Consider the following 15334-nt stretch of genomic DNA (forward strand, 5'->3'; position numbering starts at 1 on the left):
TTATTTGAGGCACTAATTTAAATCTCACATCCCCATGGTTTGTGATATCCAGATGATTTCTTTTTTTTTTTTTTTCCAGTAGCAAGTCATTCACAGAAACTAAAGCCACATTCGACTAAATATGATGACGAGAAGGACAATAGTTTTTTTTTTTTTTGCAAAACTAGTTGAATTTCGGCATTTCATTTCTGTTCCTTTTATGTTGAATAACGTTCTGATAGACACGTCATTTTGCTTTTCTGAGAGTTCTTTATTTATGTTGACTGCTGTACTAGTCATGCCAGCTTTTTTTCTCGGAAAGTCAGGGTTGCAATATCGACAATTTATCGCCGACAATGGTGAGTTTTTTGAGTACATCGGTGATGAGGTGACGAATGCAACATCATTTTCTAATTGGCTCCAAAATATTCAAATTGCTCCCCTGTGGGGGCGTACGCCCCACGTTGGGAAACACTGTCTTGGTCTAAGAGATGTCAATGGCATGTTCTATATTTGTGAAATCAATTGTTTGGTTTCATTTGTTCTGAAATTGATGTGCACTTTTGTTATAGTAGCTATATAAAGAATCACAATGTCTCAAATGTGAACCGTCCGCACATCTTCTGTTAGGTGTGTGGAGAATCTATAATGAAATTCAGAGACAAAATTTCACACCTTTGATCAAACACTACGAATTTTATGTTGGAAGTAACATTCGTGATCAAGATAAAATCAGGGATTGCTTGCTTGCTTGCTTGTGTGTGTGTGTTTCAGCTGTTGTGTTCAATGGATTATGGGTGCATTGAAATATCTTCCGCTTTCCTAATGTTATGGCACGAACAATCAAATCATATTAATGACTATTATATTTTCATTGAGAATAATGACTGGGTTTTGCAAAGGAATTCGGCAAAATACCACATGGAACTCTGTTACGCAATTTAGAACAAAAAGGGATGGATATGACACTGGCTATTTAGATAAGAGGGTAGCTGATGGACAAATAAAAAAAAGTGGTACATGGCGGAAAAACTTGACGAGAAGCAGGTGACTAGTGGTGTGCTGCAAGGTTCTGCGCTGTGATCACTACTGTTTAATTTGTTGCAATATTCAGTTGTTTTCTGATGGTGCAAAATTGAACAGAGCAATGGTCAATCAAGGTGATGCGGAAAACTTGAAGGATGATTTAAATAGGGCATCGGTATGGGCAAAATATGTGTATCAGTTTAATGTGGAGAAATGTAAACTCATGCATTTTGGAATAAATCGATCATAAGCTGCTTATACATCGATGGAACTGTTCGCCAGAAAATCGATGAAGCTAGGGATTTGGGGACGATGGTAAACAGAGTTGAAGTTTAGAGTATATTGCTAAGGTTGCCAAGGCTATTGAACAACATACTAACAAGTAGAGATAAAGAAGTTGCTTTTCCTCTATAAGACTTTGATAGTAAGGTCTCTGGGTTTCTTGGGGATGAGGAAATAGCGCAGACGATTCAGAGACGACTGATCAAGATAGTGGGTAGTCTGTGGAATGCTCCCTATGAGTACAGATTAAAGGTGTGGTGGACTGCAGAAGTTGGCGTAAAGGTGAGAAAGAGGGAACATGACATAGGCATTTAAGTTACTTAAAAGAGAGAGAATTGTGAATGAATGGAATAGGTTGTCAGAGTCAGTTGTGATTGCTTTGTCTGTTAATTGATTCGAAAAGAGGTATGATAAATTGTAGGGATAGTTTGGGTCTCCTGTGATGAGCCATCGGACTCCATGGAGGTGTCCGTACAACGCCAACAACAGTAATAATAATTTTGTCAAAATGGCCAGATGCATTTCTTTTGGATGGACGTTAGTGATGCAGTGAATGCAATAAATAAACCATTCTTCACTGATAAGTCCATGGATGCAGGTTTTTGAACGAACTATTAACCATCCCATAACCAAACTTCTTGATAAAAGACTGCAGCAAAAAAAAAAAAAAAAAACACGCTACGAATGCATCAGAAACATTTAATTGTTTTATTTTCCTCGAAATCATCAAAAACATTTGATTTTTAGGCAGAAACACACCAAGCCGACACGACATAGCATTCACTTCCTCCATGAGTTCAGACGATGACCCACACGGTCGAAACGGCTCTCGCACCCCGTCAACCCCCCTCCCCTGCCCCTTATTCCCATAAACTCTTCCCCTTCCTGTAGAAAACAGTTGCTATTTTCAGCTCCCTTTATTCATCTTTTTCCCACCCTACAAAAAAAGCGCTCCGCCCACCCTTAAAAATAATATATGTATATATTATGCAAAAAAAAACCCGGGTTTTTCAAAATTAATTCTCCCACATTGCCTGAGGCCCCTCCACTCCCCTTTCAACACCATAACAGCAGAAGTATGCACACCGCAGAAAGAAGACAGGCAACAACATCCAAGAAAAGATATGCGAATTTTCTTCTATTATGCTACATATATTTGTTTCTAAAATATATCTGCAATGCCCAAAGAATTCTTGAGTAAAAATGACATTAAAATGACAATGACATTAAAACAGGGGCACTCCTAAACAAAAGCAGGCAAAATAGCTGTAAAAATAATAATTTGATTTTTATTTTTCTTATATGAACAGTCAATATTCTGCAATGATAGTAACCGACAATTCATTCCTTCAAATACCACACAATCTGATGAATAGAGAATTGATGAATTCATCAACTGGTCAAAATGAAAAAGTTTAAAAGAGGGCTGGGGTGTTTTGTAATTACAGCAGAAGTTTATGGCTATTTTGGGCAGTGCATTATGGCTGGTGATTGCACGGGTCTGTTCAGCTGTTTGAGAGGGGGGAACCGCCAATCTTTAATTATCCAAACATTGAATTTATTGAATTGTTGCGAGACAACTTCCTCAAGCAACATGTGAGAGAAGAAACTTGAGGCCAAAAAGTGTTAGGTTTGTTCATAGCGTCAGAATAGTTCTCTATTAAGGATATGACTATTTTACCACCAGTTGGTGACAGTGATCATGTTGTGCTTTCTTGGTGCTACATGCTAAACTACAAAGATGAAAATTATGATTAGCTTAGGAGAATACTATCTTTGATCCAATGGTATTAGTTACTGAATGAGAAAAATGTCATTAAACCATAAGAATCTTTGAAAAGAGTGCTTAAATGAGACGTTATTTGAATGTATCCCTAGAGTTCGAAGAATAAATAAGCTCGGAGTGAAACGTATGTCCAACCTTATTAAGAGATTCACAAAAGGAAGGTGGAAAGAATATCGAGAGAATAAGAGTGAGGGAGTTATGAAATATATAAAGCGCCAACCAGAAAAGTAAGATGAATGAATTTAAGGGAAGGTATGACAGCTGGTTTGGGTGATCTATAATCTCTCTCGATGAGTCCTGGACTCCTTGGAGGTTTGATAATAATAATAATAATAATTTTAATAATAATAATAATAAATAAATAAATAATTTTTATTTATTTTTTTAATTCTGTAATAACATTTTATTTATCATCTTACAGAGTATTTACATATATACACATATTTACATATATTTACATATTACATATATATATATATATTTTTTTTTCAGTGAATTTCATACAAAGTTTTCAGTTTTTTGTATTCTAAAATGCGTTAATAATAGTTACTATGGATGGTAATTTATAGTTTGCAGTTGGATAAGGTTACATTTTTTAACAGCATTTATAGTATGTAAGTTATAATAATAATAATATTATTATTATTATTATTATATTTATAGTAAGTTATAATAATAATAATGATCCTGTGTAGCTCAGTGGATGTGGCGTTTGCATACCACGGCGCTTGACCGCACGAAGGAAGACTTTGTTTCGAATCTAGTCGTCGACTAGAGTAAATTTTTCTAAGCCTTTTTTCGACCGGTTCCCGAGTTAGTCGATCTCTGGCACGGGCAAGGAGGACCACGAGATAGCGGCACTTGTTGAACCTTCTCTCTTCACTGTGTGCCGCTTAATTAGTAGCCTTGGGCCAGTTATCTCTGATTGGGCACCAGTAGAGATTCAACTGCCCTCTCAGTCTCCAAAAGTTAGATAGGGCTAAACGGCCTCGCCTACTCCCTATACGGGAATAAAAAGGCGTTAGCTGATTTTTTTTAATAATAATAATGTTATAATAATGTTTCTTCTGTTTTATTAATGCTACATACCACAGAAGAAAGATACTATATGTTTTATTCTAGTCTTTAAATTTCACTAACTGTTTTGAAGGTTTTTTTTTTTTTTTTTTTTTTAGATTTCGGAATTAGCTGGTCTTTGATGCAGACCAGTAAAATCGACCATTAAATGGCTACTGGCTATATGCAGTTATGGCCAAAGCAAGTAAGATTATCTCTGTGTATAATGTTTAACTGCATGTATATGCTTTTGATCGGTTTGTCTATTTAGGAATGAAAACTCGAGTTTCACGAAGTAAAAATAAAAACCCTACCTCTTCTCTATGAGAGTGGCTTACTCTCATTAAACTAGCAACGCTACTCATTTTTCCATGCACTGAGGTATTCAGATATTTTATAACGCTATAACATCCACTCGAATCCTCATAGTTCTTCCCAAATTTGCATCATCTAAAAGCAACTACATGTTCCTTCAAACCTCTCTCCCAATATCTTTAACATACAAGTTTAAGCAACAATGAGCTCAAAGCAGATTCTGGGGGCACACTACTAGTGGCTTTCTCTTCTGGGATGTTGCTAATACCTGTGAGATGACGAATCCAACGCACCATTCATTTCCAGTTAATTAACAAGTTTATAAGTGACACTCTGTCAATCTGTATATAAGTATAGCAGAATGTTATAAATATATATTACTTAAACCTAATCTTCCTTTAACAAACGCATGCTGCCCATCAGAGAGAATGCTACAGTTGTGAAACTAATACTCGAAAATTCAAACTCAAGTCCAGACACACAGACTGACTATGATTCGAAGCTTAACACTTGTCATCTCTCCTTTGGACAATTTTGCTTTCCTTGTATTCCTTTGGAATTTAGTCCAATGTAAGATTCATATTAAACAAATAAGGCAATGCAAATATCAATTTCCTAGCACATTCCTTCAAACACAGTGATATACCACCAAGTCCCAAGCCTAATTAACATGAATTTTATTCAATTTCCCATATACCTTCTGCTCACTCGCAATCAATCTCTCTCATTCTTCTCCCTTGCCACTGCAATCAAGGCTCTGCGTGATGTCACATTCAGATAATACCTTTATGAGCTGCTCATTTAATACCTTAACTATATCCTCCGGAGTGGTTAGGTTATCGTTCTACCATTTTTCATTCACTATTATCATCCTTTCTTCTGATAGATATAAATCGAAAGCTCTCGCTGAAATTTTTGGCCTCATTAGCTAAGTGATCATCATACTGCACTTAGCTGATCCTAATGCACTAACCGTCCTTACCCGGTGAATCACCTTCCTTACTTTTCCTTTGTACTACCCATGCTACCGATTATTGCATTTCACGTCATCTCCATAATGCCTTCTTCCTCTAGATGCTTAACCTGTTCGTTCATTTTACTCCTAACTTATTTGATTATTTGATCTTCTGGCCTTTGGAATACATTTACACGTTGCTTCCACTAGATAATTCAAGCAGTATTAATCTAATTTCCCCCAATTCTTCATTCTATGATGTAGTTAAAAGCTTTCTCCTAAGAATTTCTTAATCACCAGCCTTGTAGTTCCACATATCCTTTTCTCGCAAAAAGATTCGATACAAGCTCACCACAACCCATATAATCACTTCATGGTCATGTCTTCAACTGAAGGGGGATTTGAAATCTCATTTATAATAACCTCCTCTGAGATTATAAAATCCAAACAAGATCGTCCCTCATATAAGGTCTCTCTTATAAGGTCGTCTCTCAAAAACTCGAAAAATTCATTCTCTTTATTTCTGGATGCTATCCTTCATTCCAATCCATATTACCGTAATTAAATTCATCTATAACAGTGATGTTCCCACTGGAGAACCTTTGTTCTCCAGTGGGCTACAATTGAAAACGTAATATTCCTTACGGGCCGCAACGAACACAATATTAAATACTTTAATATATTAATCAAAAGATTTTAATTCATGGGGTGAAATTTGTTATTTTCGACATAGATTTACAATGAAAAAAATGTTTTTTTTAATTTGATTTACTTTTTATTAGTAATACTTTCAATATATACGCAAGTGTATGTACACACTTTTTAATCAAAATAAATTAAATAGCTGCTGAAATTAAATTAATGAAATATTTGGCTCTGTTTCTCATCAACAAGCTTTTCAATATTGGAAAGTATGTTTGAAATTGCGACTCTAATACAATTTTTTATCATCGTTTGTCATCAAGGTGATTTCGATGATCATTTTTTACAATTTTCATTTTCGAAAAGAGTTGTTCACACAGATAAGTACTACCAAATAAACTCATTATTTGCCTGGAATGGGTAGCCAGCAATGGAAATTTATCCGTTGGAAAGGAACTGTTATAAAAGTCAATAAAACTAACATTTTGAAACTTATTTCTTAGTTCAGTGGTGTTTTGCAAATCAATTATTTCCATTTGGAATTCTTTGGAAATCTTTTCAACGCCTATATTAAAGGGTAATGAAAAAATATCAAGATTAGTTTCATTTTCGCGCGTAAGTTTTTGAACCGTGAACTGAATTCTTCTTGTAGTCTCTGTATTTCCTTGCTTTTTTTCGTTTCAGTGGATTTTCTTTTCTCAAAATTGGAAAATGACCCATATTATTAGATTCCAGTTGCCGATTCGAAATTTTTAATCAGCTAACGCCTTTTTATTCCCGTATACGGGGAGTATGCGAGGCCATTTAGCCTTATCTAACTTTTGGAGACTGAGTGGGCAGTTCAATCTCCACTGGTACCAATCAGAGATAGATGGCCCAAGGCTATCACTAATGAAGCGGTACTCCGTGAAGAGAGACGGCTCAAATGTGCCGCCATCTCGTGGTCCCTAACCCTAACACAATATATTTAATGTCTGAAATAATGTGGGTTCTACGGTCGATTTTCTTGAGTTTTACAGGACGAAAAACCCGAGTTTCCGGGAGGAAAAACCTGCTTGCCCGTGCCAGAGATCGACTAACTCGGGAACCGGTCGAAAAAAGGCTTAGAAAAATTTCCTCTAGTCGCCGACTAGACTCGAAACCAAGTTTTCCTTCGTGCGGCCAAGCGCCGTGATTGGCAAACGCCACATCCACTGAGCTACACATTTTTAGTTTATTTTAAAAGGCTTTTATTTTCTCGAACCTTTCATTAATGAGTTTGTTCTGTTCTTGAAGATTTACACTTAATTTGTTCAAATGGTGAGTAATGTCAACGAAAAATGCAAACTCGCACATCCAATCCTTGTCATTAAATTCTGGAAACGGGTTGTCTTTCATCTCCAAGAATAACTAAATTTCGTTCGTTCTTCAAATCGTACATACGCTTAAGCATTGTACGGCGAATTAACCATCTAACCTTGGTGTTAAAAAGGATATCGCCATATTCGCTTTCCATATATCTCAAAAATTCCTTAAATTCGCGATGATTCAGTCCTGGAGATCTAACAGAATTTACAAGTTTGATGATGATGGAACAACACCGGACATTTTCAAAACTTTTGCACTCAAATTTTCTTGCTACAAAATTCAGTGTGAAATAATTATTTCTCGTCCTGTTAATCTTTTTATGTCTCTGGATAATAATCCCGACAGACCAACATTCAAACTAGACATGGCTCAGACTCCATCTGTTGTTATACTGATGATCTTTTCTGCTGGGATATTTAATAGATTAAGAACAGTTTTCAGTTCCCTGCATATATATTTTCTGGTAGTAGTTCCTTTCAATGGAACTAAAGATGCAAATTCTTCGGCGATGTTAAAACTAGAATCTGTTCCCCTCAAAAAGACAGCAAGTTGTGCCGTATCACTAATATCACAACTTTCATCCAAAGCCAAGAAATGTTCTTTGCCAAAATTTGACTAACAATGTAACTTACACGAACTGCAGTATCTGCGGTTAATGAAGCAACTCTAAATACATTTTGCCGTTGTTTAAGATTTTTTTATTTGGAGTTGATTCACTTTGTCTTTGCACAACTGTCCTTGCAAATTGTCAAATTTTGAAGAATGTTTAATTTTATAATGCCTGTTGATGTTATATTCCTTGCGAACAGAAAAGCGCAAAGTTGAGAACTTTCGTTTTCAACTTTGCGTTTTCTAGATTTTGAACTGATTGATTAAACACAGGATTCATAGGTCTGTGTAGCTCAGTGGAAGTGGTGCTTGCGTCCTCTGCACTTGGTCGCTCGAAGTTTGACATAAGTTCAAGTCTAGTCGCCGACTGGAGGAACTTTTTCTAAGCCTTTCTTCGAGCGGTTCCCGAGTTAGTCGATCTCTGGCACGGGCAAGCGGGTTTTTTCTCCCGGAAACTTGGGTTTTTCATCCCATAAACTCAAGAAAATCGACCGTGGTACCCACATTATTTTAGACAGTAACATATCTTGTTAGGGTTAGGTACCAAGAATGGCAGCACTTGTTCGCCAGCCTCTTCATTGGTGACTGCTATAATTAGTGATAGACATGGGCCAGCTATCTCTGATTGGCTACCGGTGGAGATTGAACTGCCCACTCAGTCTTCAAAACCTAGATAGGATATAAAGGCCTCGCCTACTCCCTATAAGGAAATAAAAGGCATTAGCTGATTTATTTAATTTTTTATAAGAAAAAAATTTTGTAAAGCCGCAAATTTTTAAAAGAAAAAATTATATTACCGTTATAAATTTATATAATTTGTTTATTTTTTGAAAGAACTCATATCAATAAGTTTATTGAAGAATAATGCAACTATTTGCATATATCGTTAAAGTCGTGCTCGTGCGCGACTGAAAATGCAAAGACGAATGGCACAATCGTAGGAACTATCGTCGCGAGTAAACATTTTCCACGTGATCTCTTAATGCGATTAATGCATGCTTCATACTGATAACACATTGTGCCGTTGCTAAAATTTTTATGCTTTAGCTAATGAAGTGCAACGTTTCCGGGAGCCGCAGGTTAGTAGTTGGAGGGCCACATGCGGCCCGCGGATTGCTCATCCGTGATCTATAATATTCTTCTTTTTCTCATTTGCTTGGCTAATTTTCTTATACAGTTCACTCCTTCGCACTCCACTCTTTTTCTTTCCTTTCTTGTCTGCTCACTTCCAGAATCCACCGTTCTCATGCTGAATTTCCCTTCTTTGCATCCTGATCCCCTCTACTTCTGTCTTCCACTCCATATCTCTCGTCTCCCATGCTTTTCACTTTCACATTTATAAGTACACTCTTCTAATCGATCCTGCACTATATTCTCTGCAGTATAGGCTGTTGCTGTCTTCCTTCTAACAACAGCCTCTCCAGAGGACTGACCAAAAACTATTTAAATGCAGTCCATCACTTCTATTCATCACTAAAGCTCATATCCCATATTCAAAACTGCACTCTTTTCTCCTCGCACATCTCTGCAAACATACCATTCATCATTATTTCTCTCCATCTGAACTTATTACTGTCATACCCGGACAACACACTATCTTTCGTACCACAGTATCATCTTTTACTCACATTTGCAACCCCCTGATGACAACCATTCTCACATTCTCCTACTTTCCAAACAAATTATTTTCTATTACACCTACCAATTACTTCCAGAAAAACAAACCATGTGAATCCTTTTATTTTTTTAGCCCACACTTCTAAAATAACAGAAATTGCATACAATGTCACTTGCAAATTAATCGTTACCTTTTTCATTTAGCCATCTTTCATCCCATTTTTCTTCAGTCTTCCATACATATCTACACTTCATTTCATTTTGCATGTGCTCTCTCTCTCTCTCTCTCTCTCTTACCTCATCTTCATCAATTCTGCTTTCAAGTTCTGAATTACCTTCTCGCTATCGTTCACTCTCGATATTTTCCGTCAGTCGCACACCCTTTCTTACCATTAGTGATGCTCGTTATCTTACCGTCAGTCTCACTCTCTTCTTCACCATCAATCTAGCATACTTACTTATTCTTCTCATTCTTTTGAACTCTCTGATTTAGGGCCTCGCGATGATAGCAAAAATAGGCGCTACCTACTCCCTTTGGGGAAATAAATAGAAGTGGAAAGTTTGTTTTCTAAAGGTAGTTTAAAAATAATAACAAACCATTTTTGTTGTTGTTTTGTTTTCATTGCAATAAGAAATTCGGTACTGAAATGCTGAAAAAAAATCTGCTTGTCGCTGTAAGATACCTGAAATGTGAATATAGGAAATATACATATAAAGGAATATAGCATATCCATAATGCAATGGACCATGAAGCTTTAATTGGATTAAACCTTTGTTCAAATCTTATTAGATATTAGAAAATAAAGTTTTTCAATTGAAGTTGAGTTCTGTTGTTTTTTGATTTATGAAGCAACTAAGGCTATGAGGTTAATCTACTCGTATATACAGTAAAACCACGTTTTTACGTTCCTGCAATTTACGTTTTCCTGCCATTTACGTCATTTTCCGTTGGTCCCGTCTTAAGGCCTATTCTTACAATATATTTGTTTCCCGGCCATTATCAACTTGATGTGGACGTTGTTTCCCGTGATTTACGTTTTTTTCTCGGGTGGCAATACTGATTTTCGAATCGATTTCTGTGAAAATCTGCTCATTTCTGTTCCCAGATGGCGTTGCCTTCGGCTGTAGTTTGGTTTCCGCCATCACGGTGACTTGCATGCTTACAGCAGTAATGTAGTGCTGAGCGATACCGTGATTTTTCAATCACACTACGAATTGATATTGCAGAATTTCTGCTACGTAATTTAGCCTGTGAAAGTTGCTTTCAAGTTGCGGTGGTGGATGATCCATGTTAGTAACATGGAGAAAAAAAAAAGACAGAAAATATATTTCGGTAGAAGAAAAGATGGCAATTCTGCGACGTGTATGATTGGCATGCCGGAACACGTGTGCATTTTGCAAAAGATCTTGGACTCTCCGTGTCCACTTTGAACACGATAGTAAAAAACAGGTCAAGCATTGAACTCAATGCAAAGCAATCTGGCGCTACGTCAAAAAAAAAAAAAAAAACGAAAAGCAAAAAGAATCAACAATTAAAGATTTTTTTAAATAGATAAATGCAAGTAATTGTAAATTCATTTATTTTCAGTTATTAAATTTTGTAATCTAGTATGTAGACTCGCATACTAGCAGTAGGTCATCTTTTAGCCTTTCTTTAATGTTTTTTTACATTTCCTGTTATTTACACTTTTTTCCATTAGTCCTCTGAAAAGTGTAAAAAAAGGGTTTTACTGTATCCTCTATTCAGTTTGTTCTATGGAATGAAAACTCGATTTTTTCGGAAGGAAAAAACTCTAAAAAACTGCCCTGTCTATATATCGTAAAGAAACGACAGAGTTTTATATTGCATGTAATGTGCAAACCACTCATAAAACGGTGAATTTAACAGACAAAAAATATTTACTAAAATAAAGAGCCAAAAGGCTGCAGTTCGGCGGTGCAAAAATTATAAAAATCAAGTGTATATTAGATCCAGCATTTTTTCAAAGCCGAATGTAGAAACTATTAGTTTCGTAAAAATCAGTTGACCAGAAAGCTTACGGGAATACGCACGCCGGAATTTACGAGTCGCCCTAGCGCGCTTGATTGTTATCATTTTTGCATCGTCGAACTGCAGCCTTTTGGCTCTTTATTTTAGTAAATACTTTTACGCACCGACCGAGAGTTTGCTTACGAAAAATACACCTCTCCGGCGTTTCGAGTGTTCTTTAGTATTGAAAGAAAGTTTTTGTTCTCTTATGGCTTCTACCTGGTCTCTGACGATAACCAACCACTTTGAAACAGCTGCTAGGCCAGTGAAAACTTAAAAGAACCAAATTAGAAAGCGAATATATGAACGGCTGGGCAGCGTGCATGTTTTCTAGGGTGACTCGTAAATGCCGGCGGGCGTATTCCCTGAAACTCTCTGGTCAACTTATTTTTACGAAACTCTCAGAGTTTCTACATTCGGCTTTGAAGTAATGCTTGACAAAAAATATATTCTTTGTTGTAAGAAGTGTGGTGAGATGGATTTAACTGAGATTAGTAGTTAGTTCAGATGAATTTAATTGCCCAAGGGTGAGGCTGACACCATTACTTCGTCTTTCAGAGGCCTGAAGTAGCTAAAATTTATATATACATAACCTTAGTCCATAGCCCACCCACCATACTAATGTATCCCCTTCTTAACTTCTCTAAGATGGGAGTCACATAAAAAAATGCTCTTTTGCAAGTGACTGCTGGTGAAGAATAAAACACTTAAGAATATCATTATTGATAGTTTCATTAATAACAATATATTTTTAAGTATATCTATATCACTCCAGATAGGAGAAGCCACAAGACCTATAGCAAATAAATGCCGCAAAATTCACAGCAAAGTGAACAAAAAAAAAAGAAATCAGCTAATGCCTTTTTAATCCCGTATAGGGAGCAGGCGAGGCCGTTTTAGCCCGATCTAACTTTTGGAGACTTTTGACCCAATCAGAGATTGCTGGTCCAAGACTATTACTAATTAAGCGGCACGCAGTGAAGTGGCGGCTCAACAAGTGCCGCCATCTCGTAGTCCCTAACCCTAACACAATATATTTAATCTCTGAAAAATAGTGTGGTTCTACGGTCGATTTTCTGGAGTTTACAAGACGAAAAACCAGAGTTTCTGGGAGAAAAAACTCGCTTGCACGTGCCAGAGATCGACTAACTTGTGAACCGGTCGAAAAAAGGCTTAGAAAAATTTCCTCCAGTTGATTTGAAATCAAGCGTTCCTTCATGCGGTCAAGCACCATGGTGTGCAAACGCCACATCCACTCATAGGGAAATTCTTCTGGCGAATGCTGTTCTACATAACCGGGGTAAATTGAATAAAAGAAAACTTTGAACGACACGTCCAGCGAGTCTGCAGATCAGTTGCAAAGGGATGTCGAGCAGCTAGTTCTCTTATTCCTGTCAGTTTAAAAGAACTAGGGATAATAATGGATGATAGTTTTGATTAGCAGCAACCACGAAAATACAGTATCTATAGAAAAGATACAATGCAGAAACTGACTGTCTATGAGAAAGTGGCTGGAAAGAATCTGAGCGAGAGACTTTTTCGAAGCCTTTTTTTCGAATGACTCCTGAGTTAGTTAATCGCTGCATTAACGAGCAAGAAGTTTTTTTTTTTCTTCTCGGAAACTCGGGTTTTTCGTCCCAAGAAAATCAACAGTAGAACCCACACAATTTCAGACAACAATAGATTACTTTAGAATTAGGGACCACGAAATGGCGGCAAGTTTCCTCCTCTGTTCACATGATGCCTTTTAAAATTAGTAATAGTCTTGGGCCAGCTTTCTGTGATTAGCTACAGTGGAGATTGACTGACTGTCTCGCAGTCTGTATCAGTCTCTCAATATGGCTGAAACGGCCTCGCCTATTCCCAATGGGGAATAAAAGGCGTTAGAGGATTTTTATTTTTAGTGTAAACGATCCAAAATTGATCTAGAGATGAACGTGAAAACTGTTCAGTCATCTCTTGATAACTGCATAAAAAGACAAATTAAAATTTATATTATTATTATTATTATTATTATTATTATTATGCGACACCTCCAAGGAGTCCAAAGACTCATCGAGGGAGGGTACCTACTCTACAACTCTCCATCTTCACCACTCAATCCACCAAAGTGAATGACACTACCAGAATTAACCTTTAAAACATGTTAACACACTACGGCAGCATACACGTACTGGAAACCTATAAACTCGTAAGCAATAGAAGATTATTATTATTACTGCTACTACGTGACGCCTCCACAGAGTCCAAGGGCTCATCGTGGGAGGACACTCTTCTCCACCATACCCAACACACTATCTCTTCTACCCACCAGTGAGGATGTTAAATCGGACTTACATAAAATTCAAGTTAATTTAGTTTTCGGAACTAACCCGCATTTAAGTCGAAGATTAATTATGGGATCATCGAAGGGGTAGATAGGAGGCTGTACCCAATATATAGGGAAGAGCTTCACTGTGCCATTAATGAAACACGAGCTTAATTTTCTAGACTGATACATATTAGTACGCTACTACAGCGACAGGATATATTTGTGACAATGTTTTTACGTAATTGCATGAAATTTTGTCTTTAATTTCAAGCTCAGTTTATTTCTAACGAGTTGTCTAGTACTCTTAGCGTAATACCACTAAATGGTAGCGTGGATATCGTTTCTTTTGATATATAAAACTAGCATATTTGAAATCCTAAGATCATCGATGATTATATTCAGTGCTGTTTGAATTATTTATTTTACTTTATTTCGAAATTGCGTTAAAGTGTTACGTTTCTGTTTCAAATAATTCAAATTTCTTCTTTAAAAAATGCTACCGCTTCTGCGCCATGGCACTGTTTTAAATATGCACTGCACCGTCATATTTTATTTTATCAGATTTTATTTTTCCTAAAAAGTGTGACATTATGTGCATATGGATCCTAAACAGCTAGTAATTAGTTCGAGTTATATACATATTCTAATACTTAAGACACAAAAAAAAAAAAAAAAAGTCATCAAAGTTACTTATCTCAACTTGATCATTTTCTTACGCCAGCCGTAATCTGTCCTCGTTGCAGCTGATTGTAGTCACGAGGTCGTGAAGCCGTGAGTTGTTTGGTACCCGCGTATGCAAAACCGCTAACCAGAAATGATTATGACATAGTAAAAAAGTGTTTGTGCGGTATACAGTTGGTTATTTGTCCAATTTAAGTTACGTTGGGTAGTACCAAGTGGTATGTGTTGATTTAATTTTACTGAGGTGTAGTTAATCGAGATTTAAAACTTCAGTGAAAAAAAAAATTAAAACTCCAATAGTAGTATTTTGATTAATATTTAGTATAAATTACATTTCGTGGCTTGAAGGAAAAAGAAAAAAAAAACATTTGGAACTTTTTATTGTATTAAATATTTACTTTGCAATTCAAACTGTCACCTATCGATAATTATTTTTTTATTGTCTTACAGTCAAGTAATACGTTATTTTAAAAGCATAATGATAATAGTGTATGATATTTGTTTTTAGTAAACAGGCATATTTGTGCATACAGTGAACTTTGTCAATTGCAATAAAGCCAAAAAAGGACTTATTTATTCCCGTATATTAAATTTTTTATTTAGTTAAATATTATGACTGAATAGATATGTTTCACCAATTGCATATTTTTACATGTTTTTCTTATCTTTATATTAATTTTTACCGTAATTTTGATTATT

The 15334-nt window shown here is 36.2% G+C and overlaps 1 protein-coding gene across 1 annotated transcript in view; it reads left to right on the forward strand.

The window, feature by feature from the left end:
- The first annotated feature begins 14724 nt into the window (after positions 1-14724).
- LOC150092970 (junction-mediating and -regulatory protein-like) overlaps positions 14725-15334 on the forward strand; it is a 113220-nt gene continuing 112610 nt past the window's right edge. Inside the window, exon 1 of the mRNA XM_090413952.1 lies at positions 14725-14853. The gene's annotated coding sequence lies outside the window, so the exon portion shown is untranslated. The remainder of the gene's footprint in view (positions 14854-15334) is intronic.

Source organism: Typopeltis vanoorti, chromosome 24 (assembly GCF_054136105.1).
Source record: "Typopeltis vanoorti isolate ZY-2024b chromosome 24, IOZ_Tvanoo_1.0, whole genome shotgun sequence".
Lineage (NCBI taxonomy): Eukaryota > Metazoa > Arthropoda > Arachnida > Uropygi > Thelyphonidae > Typopeltis > Typopeltis vanoorti.